The sequence below is a fragment of the Lissotriton helveticus genome, chromosome 2_1, assembly GCF_964261635.1.
Source record: "Lissotriton helveticus chromosome 2_1, aLisHel1.1, whole genome shotgun sequence".
Classification (NCBI taxonomy): domain Eukaryota; kingdom Metazoa; phylum Chordata; class Amphibia; order Caudata; family Salamandridae; genus Lissotriton; species Lissotriton helveticus.
Window position 1 is genome coordinate 137,461,850 of NC_136059.1, and position 23,233 is coordinate 137,485,082.

Here is a 23,233-nt window from a genome sequence, read left to right on the forward strand (position 1 = left end):
CGGCATTCCTTAAGGCTCATACCTCAGCCTCACCCTCTTCAACACCTACATGAGTGCTTTGAAAGGGGCACATTTGGTGTCCCTGTGCATAGCCCAGTTTAATCCGGTTGCAGGGGATACCAGCCCCTGCTCTGGCGTGAAACTGGACAAAGGAAATGGGTGTACCCACCCCTCTTTCTAGACCCTCTCATTGGTGGGTCCCCAGAGTATATCCAACCCCTTTCTTTAGTATAAGTAAGTATTCCTGGAAACAGAATTTTAGATTACACCTGGACAATACTCTGAAACGGAATCCGGGAACTTTGATGGTTCACTAAAAACTAGAGGAGGGAAGAATCTCCCTTGGGGTCAAGGAGTGACTCCCCTGCTTGGCAGACACCAACAAACCATCTTGCCAGTCTGCATTTCTGAAGCTCCCGCTGGATTCCGAAGTATTTGCAAGACAGAAAGAGGATTTTCAAACTTCTCAGAGGCCGACCCGAATCTCCAGTTAAGCTGAGACCCACAGCCCTCACGAGTGATGTGGAACCAGAACCCCTGGACTACGTGCACATTTGCTAGTAGATTGACTTCTCAACTTTCCTTGAAGTTGTGCTTTGAGTTACTTGTAGCCCAAGCCCTGAGCACCTTTTGTATTGAATATTGTGGGCTTACAATCCTCGACTGTTCCGTGAGCCTGCTTCTTGCTTTTCAGCTTGAGGCCCCTTAGCGATCCCTGGTCCATCAACTGGTGGGTCCCCACAGAGGCAACTCTGATTTTCCTTGGGCTTTTCTGGTTGCTTCAGGCGTGCCCTGACTCTCCACTGTGTGGTGAGTCCCTCGGACCTTGCTGGTCCACACCAAAGCATTTCTTTGATTCCTGCATGGGTTGCTGTTGCCAAGGCTTATTGGGTCCAATCCGGGCACTGATACCGCAGCACTTGACATCCTTTGTGGAACAGCTCATTGTCATTGACACCTCCTGGTCCTCATGGCTCAAGAGTCAAGCTGCACCTTCTTCACCTGAAATCACCCAACATCGGTGAGCATTCGACTATCGTGCCCCTGGTCACTGGCAAGTGACCCAGTCTCCGTCCCCTCTGCTTTTAGGTTCTTTTCATCTCCGATCTAGGGTTGGATATAATCTAGCACTTTCCACTTGGACGACAGCAGCCCTTTGCCGCAGATCGCCATAGAAAACAACGACGAAACCCGACACTGAAAGACTCCTATGCACCCGGCTTCCCTGGGTGAGGTATCTCGAGTACTCTGGTACTCCCATGGATGTTGGCTCTAGAATCCCTTAAGTCTAAAGAGGTTTGCTGCAAGAACTCGCCTAAGTGTCCTTTATCTTTAAATTTCCAACCGCGACTTTCCCCATAAAAGTGATTCACGGCTGTGTTCTCACACTCCAAGCCTCCTCCCCCTTGGGTCCCCTATGACACTACCTTGGGTGGTTCCTGGTGGCCCCAGCAGTTCTACAGGCTCTAGGCCTTGTGTTTATGCAAGTCGTTGTTTTTATACCACTTTCTTAATATATGGTTTGTTTCTCCCCTAGGGCTCAGCGTATATTGTGCTAATTTGCTGTGTGTTGTTAAGTTTACTAGATGTAGTTTTGCCTCTAACCTCATAAAGAGACTCGAGGGTTGTGTTTAGAATAAATACATATATTTTATATCAATACCAGGTGTGGTTTGTATTTCATTTGGTCATTCACAAGATTATAGACTGGTAAAGCAAGCTGCTTTACATTCCTCCAAGACTTAGCCTTAAGGCTGCTTTCCACAGCTACCACTAGTATAGATTTCTTCAAAGGTTATCTTTAACCTACCATCAATAAGGGTTGTTTTGACTGGTGCAGGGTGCCCACTAGAATAGTGGACAGCATATGCCAGGCCAACTTCTCACAACCGATGCCCAACATAGCATTACCAGGCACCAGATCTCCTCCCACCACAGCTGGAGCAAGGTCACCAAAACTCAGCCCTCACCACCTCCCAACCCAAGGCCTTAACAGACCTCAACCAGGCTGTTTAGGACTTTGCCATCTGAATAACTCACAATGCCAACAGAGTGGCCCACTGAAAGCTACAAAATGCACACCCCAGAACTCAAGACCACCAAGTACACTTGCCACCAACTGGAGAAATAATGACATGCCTCCACGAACGCCACCTATAATCTGCTCACAAAACAGCCCTAAGCATCTATCACTTGCACATCGAAGAAGCCAAAAAGCAGCCATTACCACCTGCATCGACTCTGCAGCTAACAACACACAGGAACTCTTCAAAATAGCCAAACAATTCTCCAACCCTAGAGCCATAGAGAACACCATCCACACCTCCCAGTAACTTTGTGACAACCTCCTAGACTACTTCAACAGCAAGTTCACCAATATCCAAATCACCACCCTTGACCCGGGAAATCACATCCAACCAGAGAACACCAGCCAAACGACAACCACCTGGTCACAGCTCACTGCACTGACCACCGCAGCCATCATGTGTTCCATCCACTCCAAGGTGCCCACTAACACCCGTACCTACCACCCCTAGAACCTCACAACAAAGCTAATCAGCACCAAACCCACCATATTCCTCCTCATCTCCATCTCCACAGCAACCTTACCAAAGGGTAGGAAACACAAAAATGTCAGACCTCTCCTAAAGAAAGCCTCTGCTAACTCCAACGACCCAAAAAATGACCACCCAATCTCTCTTCTCCCATCACTCGGCCAAAGTTCTCAAGAAAGCAATCAAGCAGCAGCTCACTGAATTCATGAAACAAAACTACTTACTGACCACCTCTCAATCAGGATTCTGTGCCAACCACAGCACTGAGGCTGAGATGATTACCACAGTTCACATCAGAACACTCCTTACCATCAAGAAACTGTGGCCCTGATCCTCCTCAACCTTTCTGCTGCGTTCAACACAGTCTCCCTCAGCACCCTCATCAACAGACTCTTCAGTGTAGGCAAACAGTAGCCCTCAAGTGGATCACCTCCTTCCTCAAGGGACCCACACAGAGCATCCAACTGCCTCCTTTCGCCTCTGTACCCAAAGACATCATAGGCAGTGTACGACAATGATTATCCCTTAGCCCCACCCTGTTCAACATCTACATGACCCCCTCACAGACATCACCTGATACCATGAACTCAACATATTCTTCTATGTGGAAGATATTTAATTGATCCTCTCACTCACTAAGGACGACTACAAAGCCAAAACCAACTTCTACAATGACATGACCAACACAGCTGAATGGATGAGAGACAACTGCCTGCAACTGAACTCTAACATTAAGGGAGTACTGATTTTCAGGAAGAACACCTCAACATGGGGCCACAGCTGGTGGCCTGAAGAACTCGTGCCCACCCGCACACTGACCATTCATGCACACAACATCGGCATATTCCTTGGCTGCCATTTGACAATGAAATGTCAAGTTAATGCTGTAGCTTACTCCTGCTTCCACATACTTCACATGCTCCACAGAATCTTCATATGGAACCGAACCAACACCAGAAAGACTGTCACTGAGGCACTTTTCACCAGCCACCTCAACTATGGCATTGCTCTATGTGCCGGCATCTCCATCCAGAACCTCAGAAGACTCAAGACCATACAGAATGCTGCAGCCACACACATCCTGGATCTTCACGAATGAGCCCACATCACGATCCACCTGAGAGTCCTCTACTGGCTACCCATCCAGAAAGGATGCCAGCTCAAGTTCCTAATACACATCTAAAAAGCCCTGAATGGCCTAGGACCTGCCTACCTCAACCATCGAAGGAACTTCCACCAACCCACCAGACTCCTGCACTCTTCCTCAGTCACCCTCGCACACAGCCTCTGCATCTGTCACAGTCACACTGGTGATTGATCCTTCTCCTACATCACTCCCAAGACATGGAACAACCTTTACCTCCAGCTCCATACTTCTCTTTGACGGAAACACAGCAACCAGAAATCCCTAGGGATGAAAGTGCTGCACTCTACAAATACTGATTGATTGATCCCTCCCTCAAAGTAACTCTGCGATGCTCTAATGAATCACTTCTGCAACAAGATATCCACCATCTACAAGAAATCTGAGCCCCAACCCATCAACCTCCTCAGCATCTCACTTCAACATGAGCATCCCCTGACAAACATCTTACAGCGGTGGTTCCCAAACTGTGCGCCGCGGCTCCCCAGTGCGCCGTTAGCAGCAGCCAGGGGCGCCGCGCACGTCTTTGGAAAGTGCACATAATGTTGTGAGAAATTTAAAAATGTTGTTTCTTTTGGCGCCCTACCTGTCAGCCGGCATCAGGAATCGTGGTATGGTCAGTGTTCTATTATTATCAGACGTATCGCAATGAATCGAATATAAATGCATTTTATTGCCTATTTATATCGGCAGCCTTGGCTTTTTAATCAGCCTTTCAGGATGACAGTCGAGTGTTATTGTTGCCTGTGATTTGCCGCACCTCTGGAGACCCTCTTCATGAGTTACATCAAGTAGGTTGCTAGAATAACTGCAAAGACAAACTCGTGACCACCAAGCCCGCGTATTTTTAAAGAGGCAATCATGGAGAGAAATTAAAAATGAAAATGTAACGAGGTAAATAGGTTAACTGCAAAAAAAGCCAAAATGTTGAGCATATACTGAGACACTTCTATTTCACTACATTTGTTGTTAACAGCTAAGAAGTTCTCGTTATTTGGGCGAAAAGGAAGCGCAGAGTTTGTCTGGTTCACCTGGTAAAAGTAAACATAACACGACCAGTCTTAACTCGTCCTGGTATTTCAGTTAAATTCTGCTCAAAGATGAGCGCGCTCATAAGATCGAGAGTGCCATATGCCTATTTAGTTTGAATGTTTAACATACAAATGATATATAAAAAGCAGAGGGAAAGGATGCTGATGTGGTATTTCTGCTCCCAAATAAAATTATTTTTGTTGCAAATAATTATTTGTAATTTTCGGATATACTGTTATTTTGACATTGCCCTTAAAAAATGGGGATTTACTTCAGGAATTGCTATTACCACAGTGCACATATTTTTGTGGCAATTCTCCATTTTCATCCGATTTCTCACCCACAGATTTCATCATTTCTAGTGCTTAAAAATACTGGGGGATGTGTAAAAACCAATAAGAGATTATTCTGTGGAAATTGTAATCCCAATTCAACCAGTAGCTTTTGATGGCGAATCCTGATTACCTCAGTAGAGAAAAACAGGAGCGTCTTTTACCCCTCCATGCACTGACATGAAGACAGGCACAGCAGCCTCAGCTCTGTAGCACTCCGAGCCCTCCCCCACCGAGCACCCCTCTGGCGTTTCAGCCCTTCATGCCCTCACCCGCCCAGGTTTTGCAGCACTATGAGCCCTCGACCTACGGTGGCACTGGTCTGACTGGTGCTATGGCACCGCTAGCTCTCACCCCAGCCTTCATCTCTCTACTGCTGGAGCAACCTTACCAGACCCAAAACCAGGAATGCATCACTTCTTTTTTTTAGCACCCCTGATAAACACCCACCCAGGCTGGCACCTCTCAAACTGTTACATCCTGACCAGATCTTTCAACCGGGCCAGCACTTCTCTAGCGCTGCAGCCTCCTAGAAATCATCTTGTGCAGCACCTCCCATGTACTACAGCACCCTGTACTTTCATCCAATCCAGCAGCTCCCTATATCCCTTTAGCAAGCATAATCATCACCTTATCCGGGTCCTCTCTAGCACAGCAGAACCCCAAACCCTCACCCAGATCGGCATTTCTAAGGCACTGCAGCATCCAAAACTGCCACCTAAGCGTGCACCTGCTCTACACATCCTCAGCACTCTGAGGTCCCACCTAATCCAGCACAGCAGAATCTCTCTTCTCTAGTATTGCAGGAGCCATGGTCACCATCAAGGGTGCACCTCTCTGGCATGGCAGTATCCTGAGGTCTCGCCATCTAACACCCCTCTAGTGCCCCAGCACCTCTGGCTACTGCTGCCCTTCAGGCAGAAAACTAGAATTACTCCAGAGGTTGGGCATACATCCCCGATACCGGTAAAAACAGTGACATGATGGGGAGCCACGGCCAACTGGCAATCATGTCAAGGGAGTCATAGATCAAAAAAGTTTGGGAACAACTGTCTTACAGCATGGGAAAAGCAAACCAGCAGAAGGCACCATAGCAATCATGACCCCCATCCACTCGGGATAACCTGTTGCCCCACTGCCCCCACTGCCTTTTCAACCTTGAAAGCAATGAGATAAACCACCAACTCACTACTATCCTTGATGCATCCACAAACACATTTCCCAGAAGCATGGAAACATACGGAAGTCAGACTTCTCCTCAAGAAATACTTAACAGACCCCAGTGAACTCCAGAACTACTACCCCATCTCACTGCTTCTGTTCCCATCCAAATTCATGGAGAAAGCCATCAACTGTCAGCTTACCGAACAACTGGAGAGAAACAACCGGCTACATGCCTACCAATCTGGTTTCAGAGCAAATCACAGCACTGAGACCTCCATGATGACCGTCAAGGATGACATCTGCACCCTAATTGACAGAGGAGAATCGGCTGCTCTGATCCTTCTCAGCCAATCCAGAGACTTTGTCATCGTTTTCCACCACACACTCATCAAGAGACTGCACCAGATTGGAATCAAGTTACATACGCCCAGTCGAATTGAATCATTCCTCATGGAATGAATTCAAACAGACTGCCCTCCCATCATCTCGGAACCAAGGAACTCCATCTACGGCATTCCTTAAGGCTCATACCTCAGCCCCACCCTCTTCAACACCTACAGGACGCCTCTAGTCGACATTTTCAGAACCCATGATATCAACATCTTACCCTACACCGATAACACCAAGCTCATCTTCTCACTCTGAGCAGACCCTCCAAAACTAACTTCCACAACTGCATGAAGAACATTGCAGCCTGGATGAAAGTCAAATCTCTGAATCTCACCACTGATAAGGCTGAAGTGCTGATCTTTGGCAACCATTCCTTCCTCTGGAAGGACACCTAGTGGCCCACTGAACTCAGACCAACATCCACACCAAAACGCCAACGCAGCAACCTAGGCATCATCCAGGACAGCAAAATCACCATGAAACAACAGATCACCACACTAATATAGGCCTCCTTCCACAGTCTCTGCATGCTCCAAAATATCTTCAAATGAATCCGATCCCCTTAAGCACAAGAAAAACACAGTCAAGTTGGCCTAACGGCTAGGGAGGTCGACCTCAAATCTGGGAAACTGGGTTCCTGTCTCAGCAATGACGCTGAACATCCTGTGATTCTGGGCAAATCACTTAATTTCCCTGTGCCTAACCAAAATGAATGTGTCCTCATATAACGCAACTGGTGCTATGTAAAGTGCTCTGATACCCATACCATGTCAAGTTTGCGCTATATAAAACTCTGTAAAATCTCAAGATGATACAGAATGCAGCATCCAGACTGATCCTCAACCTCCCCAAAGTACCCCATATTACCCACCACCTAAGGGACTCCGACTAGCTTCCCATTTAGGAACGATGCCAATACAAACTACTGATGCATGCCTACAAAGCCCTCCATGATCATGGACCAGGATATATGAACCACTGTCTGAACTTCCATCAACCATCAGGAAACCTTTGCCCTGCCGTAGGCACAACGGAGCCCGCTCCTTCTTCCACCTCGTCATCAAGACCTGAAAAATCCTCCCTCTCCCATTTCAAATCCGAACAGTGCCCTCGCTGACTGACTTCAGGGAGAGACCCAAGAACTGGCTTTTCAACTAAGCCCAGTAACCCAGTCCAATGACACCCTCAAGGGAAATAAGCCATGCTCTACAGTATTGATTGATCGATTGATACTGATAAACACTTCGAATAACAGAGGTCTGACCTCTTGAAATAAGATGGCTAAGTGGGCAGGACCCATGTGATGGATTGTTACACTGGGAAAAATGTTTGATCCTGCCTCACACCGTGGGCTTGTGCACCACTAAGGGCAAACTAAGTGTGTTTCAAGGCTGATGCTACAGAGGGAGGGTCTGAGAAAACCAGTGTCCCTAGTGGCCTTTCAAATATCTGCTTGGTCCACATCCTTGGCCATGAAAGGACTGGAATGTCTGCTGTGGGAGCAGAGGGCCTGACATTGCTTATAGACAAACTCGCTTGAATAGCCGCTGAAGGGCCAAAACAAATGAAAAAGCTGTCTTGCATGGGTAGAAAGTGCCAACACTTAACTTTCTTTAAATTGATCAGGGTAGAATTAGCTTTTTAACCAAAATAGAGGGTCCATGGAAAGTCATATGCACAAGGGATGCTTGCACATCTCCAGGAAAATCTTCGCATTGTGTCCAGATATGGCAACAGAGCACCACACTGGTGCCAACCTCTCACCCCAAGCAATCAAGTTTATTTAGGTTGGCCCAATTGACATTCTGGTCTTCTTAGATGCTGTAGTGTTGAAGGCCTTAAGTTCTTACGGGACAGCTGGCAAGTTCTCACAAGCCATTTCCAGGGAGGGTGCATCTAACAGTTTAGTATCCAGACAGCATTTTCCAACTACATGGTTAGTCTGGCCGTAGAAAATATCAATTTCCCGAATAACTCAATTCTTTTTGATTCGTTGTCTGTAGAGTTTGTAGTGATATAATAGGATTCACCGTGCTGGTAGAAGCCAGGCCACCAAGCTTTGAGGAGGAGGATGCTGTGTAAGAAAATCTGGGTAAAGGAGAACCACTCTGTGGCATCTACCTATTGACTGGTAGGCAAGAGCAAGGCTGAGCCCAAGTGCCCATTAGTGTGTCTGTTAGGGCTTCATTGGACAGAGGAAATGGATCAGATAAGACTGGCACAGGTTGATACACCTCAGTAAGAACATGTATCTTAATTTCAACCCAGGCAGTTGTATTTCTAGGCCCTCAGTTGCCAGTCTTATAATCAGCGCAACGGAAGCACTCTCTTCCATTTGAGGTCCAAAGGGTGAAATCAGCCCTGTATCAGGTAAAGTGCCTCCTGTAAATCTATCTACAAACTACCAACATAATCATATAGGGGTAAATCACTCCCATCATCAACACTGCCATCTTCAGGTAGTCTGAATCAGAACCAATTAGATGATGGAGCCTCTGCTTACTACTGTGCAGTAGATGGATCACATCATCTGAACCAGAATGTATGGGTTGCTGGAGTGAAGTCAGAGTGCAATCTTAATCAAGGTCGAGAGAGATTCAGCTCAGGGTCACCTAGTGAAGTCAGAACCTCCGGTGGCAGTCACAAATACACAGCATGGTGCCCTTAGAAGTGTCAAATGCGGCAGCATCAGTGATGGTCCAGGGAGTTCTGGGAACATTGGGACCAGTTGTGGAATTGGCTCCTTATTCATGAATGAGTTCAATTGATACATTTTTGCAGTTGAGACTTCTCTTTAGACAGAGTGGCAGGAGGGAGTTGAGTCTTGCATCTACTTTGTATTCTTTTTCTACAACTTGGACTTTTTCCTACTGGTCAACTTCAACTATGTAGAAGGCCAGGCTTCAAGAGCACACTAGGTGGGTGCACCCTCGACTTGAAGCAGAACTTGCATGATGTCCATGATATTCTTGACGTACAGTTTCATTTCATAATCAAGGATAGCCTTCACATACATCTGAGTGTGGATTTCTTGTATGACTTGGAGTCATGCCGTGAGTTCAACACACACAAAATGCTCACACTGATTTTCAAAGTCATACACTTCACACACCCAATCAGAAGCTCACACTGCAGTGTAACATTTAAAAAAAAGATTGACAAAACCAAACGATTTTGTTTTATATTCTGCCTGATTCCTTACTGCCTTTATTCCTGAAGGTGTGCTGATTTTGATATTTGGGCTCTATCACAATTTGTGGATTTGAAAACTTTTTATAGTTGGATGGGTGTGAATCATCGTTATTTTTGTAGCTAGATGTGTAGATCCTTTAGTGTTTAGAAACTATGCCATTGGTTTTAAAAATAGGATAGAACTACAGTCAATTCAAAACATATGGGATCATATTTTTCTTGCAAAGTTGATTCACTTTTCTTTGTCTCTTAATTCAGTTTTACAGTTATAATGTGAATTGCTGACTTTTTGTTGGGGAACTCTCCAAGCTAGCAGAATGCTGCTTCATCTCACTGTCATGCTCTGTTATGGTTATCTATTCCATAAGTTTCCTGATAATTGCTGCCTGGGTATTATTGAGGGGTACATACATTGATGATGCAAAATTATGGATTTCTAGGGGTACTAGAATGGTTTTAGGATCTTCCAGTCTTAACTCAGTTATTTTGCCTTATGGGGATCAGTAGTAAATAGAGATGACTTTACTCATCACCTAAAAGTGACAGGTCCCCACCTCGGAAATGACATAGATGGGTGTGTGAGAGCCCCCCACCCCGGAAATGACAGCGGTGTGGACTTGGTCACATGTGTTGTGAGAGTGTGTGCGCATATTTAGAGGACTGTGTCCAGTTCCCAGCATCCTGTGATTAGTCTCGTATAAAACTGGTGCCGTAGCAGGGTATAAAAAACTGTCTGATTCTAAGAGGGGCATGCCTGGGCGAGTTCAAGCCAGGACAAAGTGAGCTGTGACAGATATGTGTCTCCGCAAGAGGAGTTTGGAAATGAGGAGGCAGCCTCAGCCACCAGCCTCTTGGGTGCCCGCCCCAGAGGACATTGTCAAATGTGCAATTTAGAAAAAAGAAGTGTCTATTTTTTAGAGATAGATATGTACATTTTAAATGAAATTAAGAACAGCTGGAGCTCCTGATAAAGATCAATTCAAAATGGTCAGGCGATTTCAGTAGATGTTTCCTAAGTTAAATTTGCCCGGCGTAAAACGCCTCTAATACCATACGAAGTTATTCAATAAAGAGGCAGGCGCTGGAGACAGGAAGACAGGAAACAAGTTTATTCCGACGGAGTAGAACACATCAGATCAGACAACAAGGTATCGTCTCGAGGTGCTCTCTCAGCCTCTCTGAGACCTGGTCTTTTATACTCTGGTTTAAGACATGTGAACGCTCTTTACTACAACAAAGACATTGTGAAGTATGAGGATGACATCCCCGGCACCCCCCAGTTCCGGCCCATTCCAACACATGACAACAGTAGAGGCCCTTTCCCCTCATATGATTGGGAGGGGGCTATCACGCAGCTGAGTGTTCTGCCGATTCCTTTGGAATGTGTGCGCCTGATCGAATCTCAGGGGGTGGGGAGGTCGTGATCAATAGTGGCTCCTTTCAGGAGAGGCGAGTGCATACAGTAGTGGGCAATAAACTGTATCCTCGGGCTAAAGGATGACCAGCGGTTCGTACAGGCAGTCGGGCTCAGAGGAAGGGGTCATCAAAGGAGGGGTATTCATGGACGGAAAGGAGGTGTTGGTCAGGCGCGGGGTGTGATTCCCTGAGACAGAGTCATGGGAGGGGAGGGTTCATGACTTGTGCATGTGAGTGCGGGGGCAGCCAGGGTGCGCGGGGAAGGCTTGCAAGGTTCAGGGAAGTGTGCTGACGGGCGATCGTGAACAGGGAGACCATGGTACCTAAAATGGCTGTCGTGTATGCTCATACGTGAGTCTGCAAGATGGCGTAGATGATGTTCAATACACGAACTAAAATTCCACAGTCCTCCCTTTAACATGTCTCGCCAGCTTGTCAGTTCGGATCAATCCCCATGAGACCACGCACCTCTATCTCGTATAGGGGACTCATGTGCTCAGTTTTAAAGTTCAAAGTCTTTGGGCACATACAGTTGGAAATGAGTGCACATAAAGGTGGTAAACATTGAATACCTAAGCAACACCCACACAGTATCATGATTGGTATCAATAAAAACGTGAACAATCTCCATCCCCAGTTCTTCAAAGTGTCCCAGAACCAGCCTCCAAGCGACCATCCTTCCTGCTCCTGGTGAACCTCTGAGGACAGTCTGTGGAGGTGTTCGATTGCTTTGTAGACTGAAGGTGAGTTATCTGGCACGTAGGTGCAACAGCTGGAGCCGATGATGCGGCATGCTCCTCCACGGTCGGCCAGAACCACATCTAGAACAAGACGGTTTTGAAGAGCCACCAGGCGGACTGCCTGAAGCTCAGCCGTGTTGTTAGCAAGGATGCCCGCGGTGATGTTAATGGTTGTTTCTACTGCCTGAGTCAGGTGTCGGATAGCGCGGCTATTTGCCATTGGTCCCCACAGAGGAACAAGTCCCTTTGCTGCATCCAGGAACTGTGCTCCGGTGGAGTCGGCTTGTTCAACATCTCCGGCGCGCTTTTGCCGGTGGTGGTAGGCTGGAGCCACATACGTGGGAGGAAGAATGAAGGCGATGTAGCACGTAACCCTCCAGCCTTTTGGGAGCCAAGTGTAAGCTTTGGTGCCACAAACAAAGTACATATTCGGGGAAGCAACAAAGGAGGGGGGGTCAGCTGAGACCAATGTTTTGGTGATGCGACAAGAACTGTGACCCACCAGCTGCATTCCTTGCCCTTCGAGGCATACAAGTCCTGTGACATTGATGACAGACAGGGCCACAGTCAGGGTGGCAGCCGTTTTTTTCCGCAGGTGGGAGAAGGTGGGTCTGGCTGGATTGTGGAGCACTTGCATTTCGACCCTTTCTTTGACAGGGATGTTCGTAAGGAAGGTTGAACCTGAAATTGCAGGACAAAAGGGAGCAGACGTCCTTCCTGTTTTGTTCAGCCAGAACCCATAGTAGAAGTGTGACACTTTTTGACCAGAAGCGGCGTTGTCCTTGTGGCTTTCCTGCATGAGGATCAACCAGGCGAGGCAGGAGCCGTGAACTGAGAAAGGAGAAGGGATGAAGGGGATGGAGTGTCCGGTAGCATGTGGGAGCAACCCACAGATCCAGCAGTTTGTGGCGTTTGCAGCAAGGTTGTGCTGGTGCAACAGTTGTATGAAGGAATTGTTCCAGAACTCCTTACGCCTTTCTCGGAGCTGAGGTGAAAGGGTGATCAGGTGGTGCTCTTTCATGGTGGTTGGCTGGACAGTGGTTGGCAACATCTGGTGAGCGGGTGTGCTTTCCTCCAAGATCCAGAAGGAAGTCATGAGGAGGAGGCAAAACAGGAAGACAATGAAGAAAGCGATTGTCTTTGATTTGTGCAAATTATCAGTCTTTGGGTTCCTGTAGTGGGTATTTCCTGTTGCTTCCGACGTCTTCTTATCTGGCGCTTCCATCATCTTCTTATCTGGCGCTTCCATCATCTTCATCTTCAAGGTGCTCGGTAGTGGGCAGAACCACAGACTTTGTTTAGCTTCTCTCCGGGTAACCCTTGGTTGCTTTGGATCACCGTTCTGAGATTTTTAACTTAGTCAGTGGCCTACTTAGCCGAAGCTCCCTCCTTTCGACGCAGGAAATACCCTTCTCGGGAAGGCACAGTGGGATCAGAGTGTTTTGCAAGTTCAAGTGCCTCGGTATCAGGATAGCAGTTCAGTGATGGTCGGTCTTTGTTCAGGAGCTCTTCTTGGGTGCTGACGTGGTCTGTCATGGCCAGGGTCGAGGAAACCTTTTTGCAGTGGTGGGCGTGCAGCCAGTGCTTCTTCCCCTCCACTCGAAGAGCCGTCAGAGTGGTGATCAGTACTTGCCAGGGGCCCGTCCACCGGGGTTCCAGACTCTTCGCTCGTTGAAAGTTCCGGACTAGGACGTAGTCACCCGGTTGGATATCGTGACCGGGACCCCTGGAAGCATCGGGGATGGCCTGCTGCACCTGTTGATGAATGACAGACAACGTTTTAGTTAACTTGTATCAATAATCTGACAGCAGGACGTCGGGGACGTCGTGAATGGAGGTCGGTTTGGGGGCAGTCCAGAGGTTCATAGGCCGCCCAAACACAACTTCGTAGGGGGTCAAGTGGTGCTTAGTGGGAGTGGAGCGCATCGATAGTAATGCCAGTGGAAGGGCATCTGGCCACTTAAGTCCTGTGGTGGCCACTATTTTTGACAGTTTCAGTTTCAGTGTAGCGTTGTGTCGTTCAACCAGGCCAGCGGATTGGGGGTGGAAGACCGCATGGAACCTTTGTTTTACCCCCAACCCCTTCAGGATTAGTTGGATAACTTCAGCTATGAAGTGGGGGCCATTGTCGCTCCATAAAATTCGACAAAGGCCGTAGCGAGAGAAAAACTCTTTCAGTAGTACTTTGGCAGTAGTCATGGCAGTGTTATCACGGGTCGGATAGGCTTCCACCCATTTGCTGAAGGCACATACAATGACCAATACGTACTTCAAGCCTTGGCACCTCTCTAATTGGATGTAATCCATCTGGAGGACCTCAAAGGGGTGGTCGGGGATCCCAAACCCTCCCCGGGGTACCACAGTTCCTTTCCCGGGGTTGTGTTGTAAGCAGATAAGGCACTGCTGGACTAGGCGTTTGGCCGAGTCGGGGATCTTGTTGTTGTGCCAGACTTTGGAAATGAGTTCAATCATGGGGGCAGAGCCTATGTGTGCAGGGGAGTGTGCCATTGTCAGTATGGGGATCAAATATGCATCAGGCAGCAACCATTTGTTCGTGTCTTTTGTCCGCCAGCAGCCTTCATCGTCCCTTAGACCCACCCGTGCCCACTCAGTCAATTCGTGTGGTGTGCTGGCCGATTGGATGTCCCTGATCGTTTCCCTAGCGTCGGTCCATTTTTCTGCTTGTGACCTGGTCACATACATGCGTGTCGTTGCCCTATTCTCAGCTGTGGTTCGGGCAGTGATGTCGGCTAGTGCGTTTCCCTGTCCAACTAAATCTGTCACCTTCTTGTGTGCCTGGCATTTAATCACCGCTAATCGTTTGGGGAGAAGAACTGCTTCAATCAGGGCGGAGACTAGATCTCCGTGGAGGATGGGCGTACCGTGGGACGTCAGGAATCCCCTTTCCCTCCACAGGAGCCCAAAATGATGAACCACCCCGAAGGCGTACTGGCTGTCCGTGTAAATGTTTGCCGTGGTTCCTGCTGCTATGATACATGCTCGTGTGAGGGCAATTAGTTCTGCTGCCTGTGCGGATCGTTGTGTGATGCGAGCTGTTTCAACTACTGTTCGAGCCGTCGTCACCGCATAGGCAGCGGAAGTGGTGCCGTCTGGGAGTTTGATACAAGAGCCATCTACCCATAGTTCTCCATCAGGATCTGCAAAAGCAATGTCTCGGAGGTCAATTCTACTCCTAGTCTGTTCGTCCGTGAGGGTCACACAGTCGTGTATAGGGGGCACATCGGGGTCATTTTCGGGCAAGGGTAACAGTGTAGCAGGATTCAATGTCGTGCATCTCTTCAGGGTGATGTGGGGTGCAAGTAGCGTCAATTCATACCCTGTCAGTCGTGCACTAGTCAGGTGTTGAGTCTTGGTCTGGTTCAAAAGGGTGTCAACTGCATGGGGCACTAATACCGTGAGAGAGTTCGAAAGCACAATTCCCTCACTCTGGCGGATAGAGACAGCAGCAGCGGCTACTGCTCGAAGGCAGGCAGGTAGAGCTCTGGCGACTGGATCAAGAGTGGCAGAGAAGTAGGCACAAGGGCGTTGTTTGGCGCCGATGGGCTGGGTTAGAACAGACAATGCGCATCCCTCCCTTTCGTGAGTGAAGAGGGAGAAGGGCTTGGAGTAATCTGGTGTTCCTAGAACGGGTGCCGAGCAAAGGGCATCTCGCAACTCCTTAAAGGATGCTTGGCATTCGGGAGTCCACGGGAGTGGGAACGGAACATCTTTGGCCAACAGGGAAAGTAGGGGTTTTATAATGAGACTGAAATTTGGTAACCATTGTCGGCAGAAAGAAGTAAGGCCCACTAATGAACGGACTTGCTTCTGTGTTTTTGGAATGGGGGTGTCTAGGATGGTTTGGATTCGGTCGGGCGTAAGTTTCCTCCCTTCTTTGGACAGGAGATGGCCTAGGTATGTTACTTGGGGCTGGCAGAACTGCAGTTTCTTTTTGGAGACCTTGTGGCCATTCTCCGCAAGAAAGTGCAAGAGTTGGATAGTGGCTGTGATTGCAAGTGGAGTGGAGTCGGCCGCCAAAAGGATATCATCAACATATTGGATCAACACCACTCCATCTGGTAGCTGGACGGCGTCCAGCTGTCTTTTGAGGGCCTGGCTGTAAATGCTGGGACTTTCAGTGTAGCCCTGGGGAGCTCTACAAAATCGGTATGAACGGTTTTTTAAAGTGAAGCCGAAGAGATAACGGCTGTCTGGATGGATGGGGATAGAGAAAAATGCATTTTTAAGATCGATAACGGTGAAGGTGGTGGCAGTGGACGGGATGAGAGTTAGAATGGTGGCGATGTCTGAGACTACGGGGTACTGTGGCACCACCACTTTGTTGACTTCTCGCAGGTCGATGATGAAGCGGTACGCTTTCTCATCTCCCTCACCTTGCTTCTTAACAATGGGTAGGATAGGGCTATTGCAGACATTACTAACCACTTCCTCTACCACTCCTGCATCTACCAAGGACTGAATAATCGCTACCAATGCCTTCTCGCCTTCGGGCGATATCCGGTACTGTGGGAGTTTCGGGAGTATTGCATCTGGTCGAACAGTTATGTGTACAGGATCGATCATCATTCGTCCTACATCCGAGTCGTTTCTGGCCCATAGGTACAGGGGTAGGGTATCGAGCAAGGATAGGTCAGCATCTGTTATGGTGTACATATGTTGTGCGGGGTAGGGTCTGGACATGCTCGGATTGTCGTACAGGATGACTCGGACTCCATCCGGGGAACACCTAATAGTAGCTCGGAAATGTTTCAGCAAATCAATACCCATAATGGCGTCAGGGGAGTTGGAGGAGAGCAGAAACGTGGTGTCAGTGGGATTGTTTCCTAGGTCAAAGGAGATAGGTACAGACAGGGGATTAGTGGAGGGCGTTCCATCGAAACCTATCGAGGTAATGTGTGAGCCAGACAAGGGTGCCCTTGGAATCAGTCGTTTTGATAATACACTACGTGTCGCTCCAGTGTCTACCAAAAATGGAGACTTTGTACCCAGGACCTTAGCAGTGACGTAAGGACCTTGCTGGTCAACACAGAGCTCGACTGGATCCCTCCCTTGCCCCTGGCAGTCCTATGCAAAGTCGTGAGCATTGTTGCAATCGGACTGTTGGCACTGATTCTGTCGGGGGCGGTCAAATGTGTTTGGTCTGCCAGGTCGGTCATTGGTGGTGTCGTGGGCCTGCCCTCGTCCCTGCCCTCCAGTTTTGGGGCCATTTGCCATGTCCCTTGTCTCTTTATTTTTAATCAGTTCACGGAGGGCCAAGCATTGAGACTTCCAATGTCCAAATTCTTTGCAAAATGCACACTGGTTCTCATCGAGGTCGGTTTGTGGAGCGCCAGGTGTGGGGTTGCGGTCTTTAGGGGTGAATTCCTAGGGGCATTCGACTGGTAGTTTCCCCTATACCGTTCCCTTCCCGTAGTCACTCCCTGCAATTGAGCAATCATTACTCGTTCCTTTAAGTCCTTTTTCTTTTTCTCAGTTGCCCTTTCGTTCTCGTTCTTTTGGTGTTCGTAATACTGAGCCATCTGAAGGATAGCTGCAGGTTTAGAGGCTCCCCAACTACTCTCGCTAGTCTGTAACTTTTGGGAGACCTCTTGCGATAGCCCCTTTACGTAGTTTTGCACGAATAGGTGTTGTCCGGTTGCGGTGGTCATATCTTGGCCACTGTAGTCGGAGAACACTGTTTCAAATCGTGAGAAGTATTCTGATACGTCCTCCTGAGGTTTCTGGCGGCAAGCCGTGACTACCGACCAGTCTACCTTCTTTTCTGGGATCAACGTCTTTAGCTTCTGCACTATTTTGTCGGGGAGTTCCAGTATGTCTTTTACAGGTTTCTTTCCGGGCTCTCGCTGCCCATCTAGTTCATTGAGTTTTTTTCAGGTGTGTCCGAACAGATCCGTGTGGTCGGCTTTCCGGATTTGCTTCCACACATCAGCCGGCAGACACAACCCGAAAAACAAATCAATGTCCGCTAGAGTCATTATGGTTGAGCCCAAGGCGGTGCCTAGTTCGGTATAAAATGCTGTAGGGTTCTTTCTTAAATCGGGCAGGGTTTGCCTAAAAGTTAAAATATCTTGCCGATCCCATGGTTGGTAAACCCAGTTGTACACAACCCTCCGTTTTGCATCTGCGTGGTTGATATCATCGTTTGTTCCCTGACCTCTTGGGGGAACCCAATAGGGGGCGGCTTCTCTGATAGGCATCATAGTGTTGGCTGCTTCTAATGAGGGCTCAACCGTCTCAGGAACTGTGATCTTGACCTCTGGTTTCTGTTCCGCGAGGTGGCGGAAGACCTCAAGCGTTTGCATGAAGAGGTCCGTCACATCGCTCTCAGTTCCATCTCCAACATCGACCCTTCTATATAGAGTCGTCAGCTTTGCAGGACCCTTATTCTGGTACCTATCCTCGTATGCGTTCAGGGTGTGGTAGCTGAACCGTAAAATGAAATGCCGTCTGTGACTACCGGCATGTGAATTGTGCATATTCATCGTATATTCTTCGCTCTCCTTCCGTTCTACCAATGTTTTTGCTATCTTGTCGATTCCATCCCGCTCATCTTTGCTCAACCTATTTGGCCTGGCTGTTAGGTGCCTGCTAGTCTCATGTTCATCTGTTGTTGTTACCAATGCGGCTGGTGCGAAGGCCGTAAGAGCCGGGGCACTAGCGCTAGAGTCACCCACGCCTGCACTTTGAACTGGTGAGTGTTTTGCTAGAGGTTGGCAGGGAGCATAAGGAGGAGGCATGTAGATAATTGGAGGACCGAGCAGTAACTCGTCATTTGCCCGCTGTTTGGAGGGCATCTCCGGGTAGAGCGTAGGGGTGGTCCTGACAGGGCATTGGCCTGCCAGTCCTGATTCTTGTGTTAGTTTAACTTCCTCTCTTCTTCTTATTTCTTCATCTAGTTCTTTTGCGGCCAGATGGGCTGCTTTTCGTAATTCTTTCACTGTTTTTGCTTCTTCTCTTTTCCTTCGCTGTTCTGCTTCTTTGCGCCACATGCCAATACTATCGAGCATAGTGGGCGTTACCTTATTTATTTTTACAGCTGCTTCTAGTGTTTTTATTTTATTTTCATCAAAAGAACCTATCAGTGGCCACTGACTTTCAGGATCCTTTTTTGTATATTTATGCCATAACTTACTATAAGCTATAGCGACTAGTCCTTGCTTAGTAAACATGTCCTTATTAGGGGTGCCTTCCAGTGGAGCTGGATGGTTCATCTCTAATAAGCGGTCCGGGTTGACCCAACTATTAACCAATGGGGAGAAGATAGGCATGACGGATTACAATGGGTGGCAAAAGCCTGCACTACCTATCTTTTCACTATTTGCAAAGACTGGACAGAATATTCTATTCTACGCTATTTGCAAACAGAGAATACCTCCAGAAAGAACCAATTCCAAACAGTCAATGTTTGGACAAACAATCAATCAATGAGGAATGAAATAGGCACGACGTGTTAAAGGCTAGCGTTGCCTACCCTTCACTATCTGCAAAGGGAGAGAGAATATTCCTATTCTTCCCCGTTTGTAGGCAGAGAAGATCCTTAAGAGAACCAACTTCGAACAATTCAAGGCTCGATTCAATCAATCAATCAATGGGGAGAAAAATAGGCACGACGTGTTAAAGGCTTGCGTTGCCTACCCTTCACTATCTGCAAAGACTAAACAGAGTATGGCGATTCTGTGCTTGTTTGCAAATAGAGAATTTCTCAGAAACAGTCAATAAGTAATACTAGTATTTTCAAACAATCAATCAATCAATTTCGCAATTTATCGTGTGTCACGACCTTACCCGGACCGTATGGACAGTTTCTCGTCTTCCGCTTCCAGCGCCCGATCGTCCTCTACTCTCTGTTGCTATCGCGGCACTCCTGGTGGTTCCCAGTCAGGACCGTAGATCACTCGGGAGAGGTCTGCTCGGAATCAGTGAAGTTCAGAAGATCGGCTGTCAGACGAGGGTCTATCGGACAGGAGCTCTTCCGATCGTTGCAGTCGTTCACTCTGTCATCGAGACCTCTCCCACTGGATCCACGTGTCGCTGATGGGCCCCGCGTTTGGGACGCCAATTGATAAAGATCAATTCAAAATGGTCAGGCGATTTCAGTAGATGTTTCCTAAGTTAAATTTGCCCGGCGTAAAACGCCTCTAATACCATACGAAGTTATTCAATAAAGAGGCAGGCGCTGGAGACAGGAAGACAGGAAACAAGTTTATTCCGACGGAGTAGAACACATCAGATCAGACAACAAGGTATCGTCTCGAGGTGCTCTCTCAGCCTCTCTGAGACCTGGTCTTTTATACTCTGGTTTAAGACATGTGAACGCTCTTTACTACAACAAAGACATTGTGAAGTATGAGGATGACATCCCCGGCACCCCCCAGTTCCGGCCCATTCCAACACATGACAACAGTAGAGGCCCTTTCCCCTCATATGATTGGGAGGGGGCTATCACGCAGCTGAGTGTTCTGCCGATTCCTTTGGAATGTGTGCGCCTGATCGAAACTCAGGGGGTGGGGAGGTCGTGATCAATAGTGGCTCCTTTCAGGAGAGGCGAGTGCATACAGTAGTGGGCAATAAACTGTATCCTCGGGCTAAAGGATGACCAGCGGTTCGTACAGGCAGTCGGGCTCAGAGGAAGGGGTCATCAAAGGAGGGGTATTTATGGACGGAAAGGAGGTGTTGGTCAGGCGCGGGGTGTGATTCCCTGAGACAGAGTCATGGGAGGGGAGGGTTCATGACTTGTGCATGTGAGTGCGGGGGAAGCCAGGGTGCGCGGGGAAGGCTTGCAAGGTTCAGGGAAGTGTGCTGACGGGCGATCGTGAACAGGGAGACCATGGTACCTAAAATGGCTGTCGTGTATGCTCATACGTGAGTCTGCAAGATGGCGTAGATGATGTTCAATACACGAACTAAAATTCCACACTCCAAACGTCCACAGAGGAAGTATCAATTATGATGAGCAGAGGACAGAGAATACAGTGCCCAGACAGGGCTGTGCCCTAGGGCTGTGAAATGAAATTAAACACAGATGCTGATGCATGCTATCCCAAAAAGATGTTTTGTCAATCATGATTAGCAGCGGGTTGAGTATAAACTGCCCACACAGGGAAGCATCCTAAAATCATGAAATGTAATTGAGCACAGATGCTGAGTCAAACGTCCTCAAAACGAGATGTTAATCTTGATTAGCAGATATTAAAGTATAACTATCCAAATAGTTAAGCTCTCCCTGGGCTGTGAAACTAAACCCCCAAAGCAAAGCACTATCATCTATTTAGTGCCCACCCTCCACATAGTTCAGTGGTGCATAATTAGCAGACCAACCAAAGTATAAAAGCCCGCCACCCACATGACATAAGAACAAAACACATTCAAAAGCCACCCCTCGTGGAACTACGTGTTGTGGATTTGCTTTGCACAGGACTGACCACAGGACCCTGAAGAGATAAAGAATGGCACGTGCACAGGCTCTTCCAGGGAAGCGTACACGGTGCAGCTGTTCCTTGTTAGCTCCGTTTTCACCCGCTCAGATGATTTCCAGCTCCCTCTCGGGTCTAACGCGGGCCGCAGAGATCAGGTCAACTATACTCTTTAAGGGTTGGACACATGGACAGAGCGCGTGGACCTGGGCACGCGGAGACAGCGTGAGGGCCTTGGGGGCACCGCACAAGGAGAGCGCGAGGATCGCGAAGCATTTGGACTGAGTGTCCGGAGCTTAGGGCACAAGGACCGACCGACCACGAGGAGCTCCAGGACCATGGATTAACAGTGTGAGGTTTTTGTCAGGCTGCCTGCGGCTAGAGAGTTGGAAGGCACTCGGATCTGCAGGGGGCGAATTCTGAGGTAATTGAGCAATTGGGAGGAGAGCCAGTAGAAAGCAGCTGAATCGACAGGATCACCAGTACCACTGAAGGTATTTTCTGGGACTATTCCAAGATTTTGGTAGCCCAAATTAAAGAAAGGGGGAAAGTGTGCTACTGCTCAAAAGATGTGACTGGGGACTGTGTAATTGCAAGTTTTAAAGGTCACGCAGGGCTGGAATCACATTTGGAACTTTCATGGCATTCGCAAGTCCACTGGTGTGAGGTTTAAATACTTAATTAACAACAGCTCATGTATCCTTTATATCAAACTGGCGCTGGGTTAAACAAGATAAAGGAGGGAAAGTCAATCCTGAATATTAACAGCAATGTGCCGCACGTAGGGAGCAAAAGTGATTAAACCGTCTTTTCCAAAATTCCAAACTCACTTTTGCCCTGGTAGGACAGGAGTTCCATGGCACTTTCACCACAGCACTTTCAGCCTTCTCGCAAGCGCCAGCAGCACCCAGAAGTGGAACAACAGCGTGACAGGCGACTACCAGCTCCAGCATCCCCTGCTTCTACCACAGGTGCTGCGCGTGAGGGGGAGGCGCTGGTGAACGCGCTTATAAGTGCTGCCTCCGCTCCCGCTGCGCGGGAAACAGTCTTTGCCGCAATCCCAAACTCGTTTGCCCTGGTGGGACAGGAGTCCCAGGGCACTTTCAGCACAGCGCTTTCAGCCTTCTCGCAAGCGCCAGAAGCACCCAGATGTAGAACAATCGTGTGACAGACGACCAGCTCCAGCATCCCTGCTTCTACCACAGGTGCTGCGCGTGAGGGGGAGGTGCTGGTAAACGTGCTTGTAGTGCACCCTCTCCCCTGTGGGGCAGGACGCGTGCACGCTGCCCCTGGGACGCGTTTGGGCCAAGGGCAGGCCGTTCCTGCACCTGTCAGCGTCCAGAAGAGGCAGGGCTGGTCCACCCCTCTTGACTGCTTCATCGGAACACAAGCTACCTAGTCCTAGGTAACATAACTGGTACCGTAATCATCTTGAGGGCAAGGCGATGAGACTTAATCCTCATTCCCCCATTTCTTGCTTCCCTAGCCACTTCCCCTGGGGTCAGCAATCTTGTTAACACTGCCATTAACCTGCACAGACTGTTCAATTAGTTGGGGCAACCTTCCACAGGGTGACTCGAATGAAAATGTTAAATAAGCGTATGTGCTTTTAACCATTTATTCAGAGTTAATGACCAAGTATTGGATTGCATATTCTCAACTTTTTAGCTACTCAGTATTTCTCCAGATTTCATTTCTACTAGAACATTGGATTTTAAACTGGATCTGAACCAATTTGACCTGCGCTGAATGTTCCCAGTGAACGGGTTGCAGATGGAGCCTTTTACCATAGGCACTCATATCTGGTAGCCCTGCTAACCCTACATTGATTCAC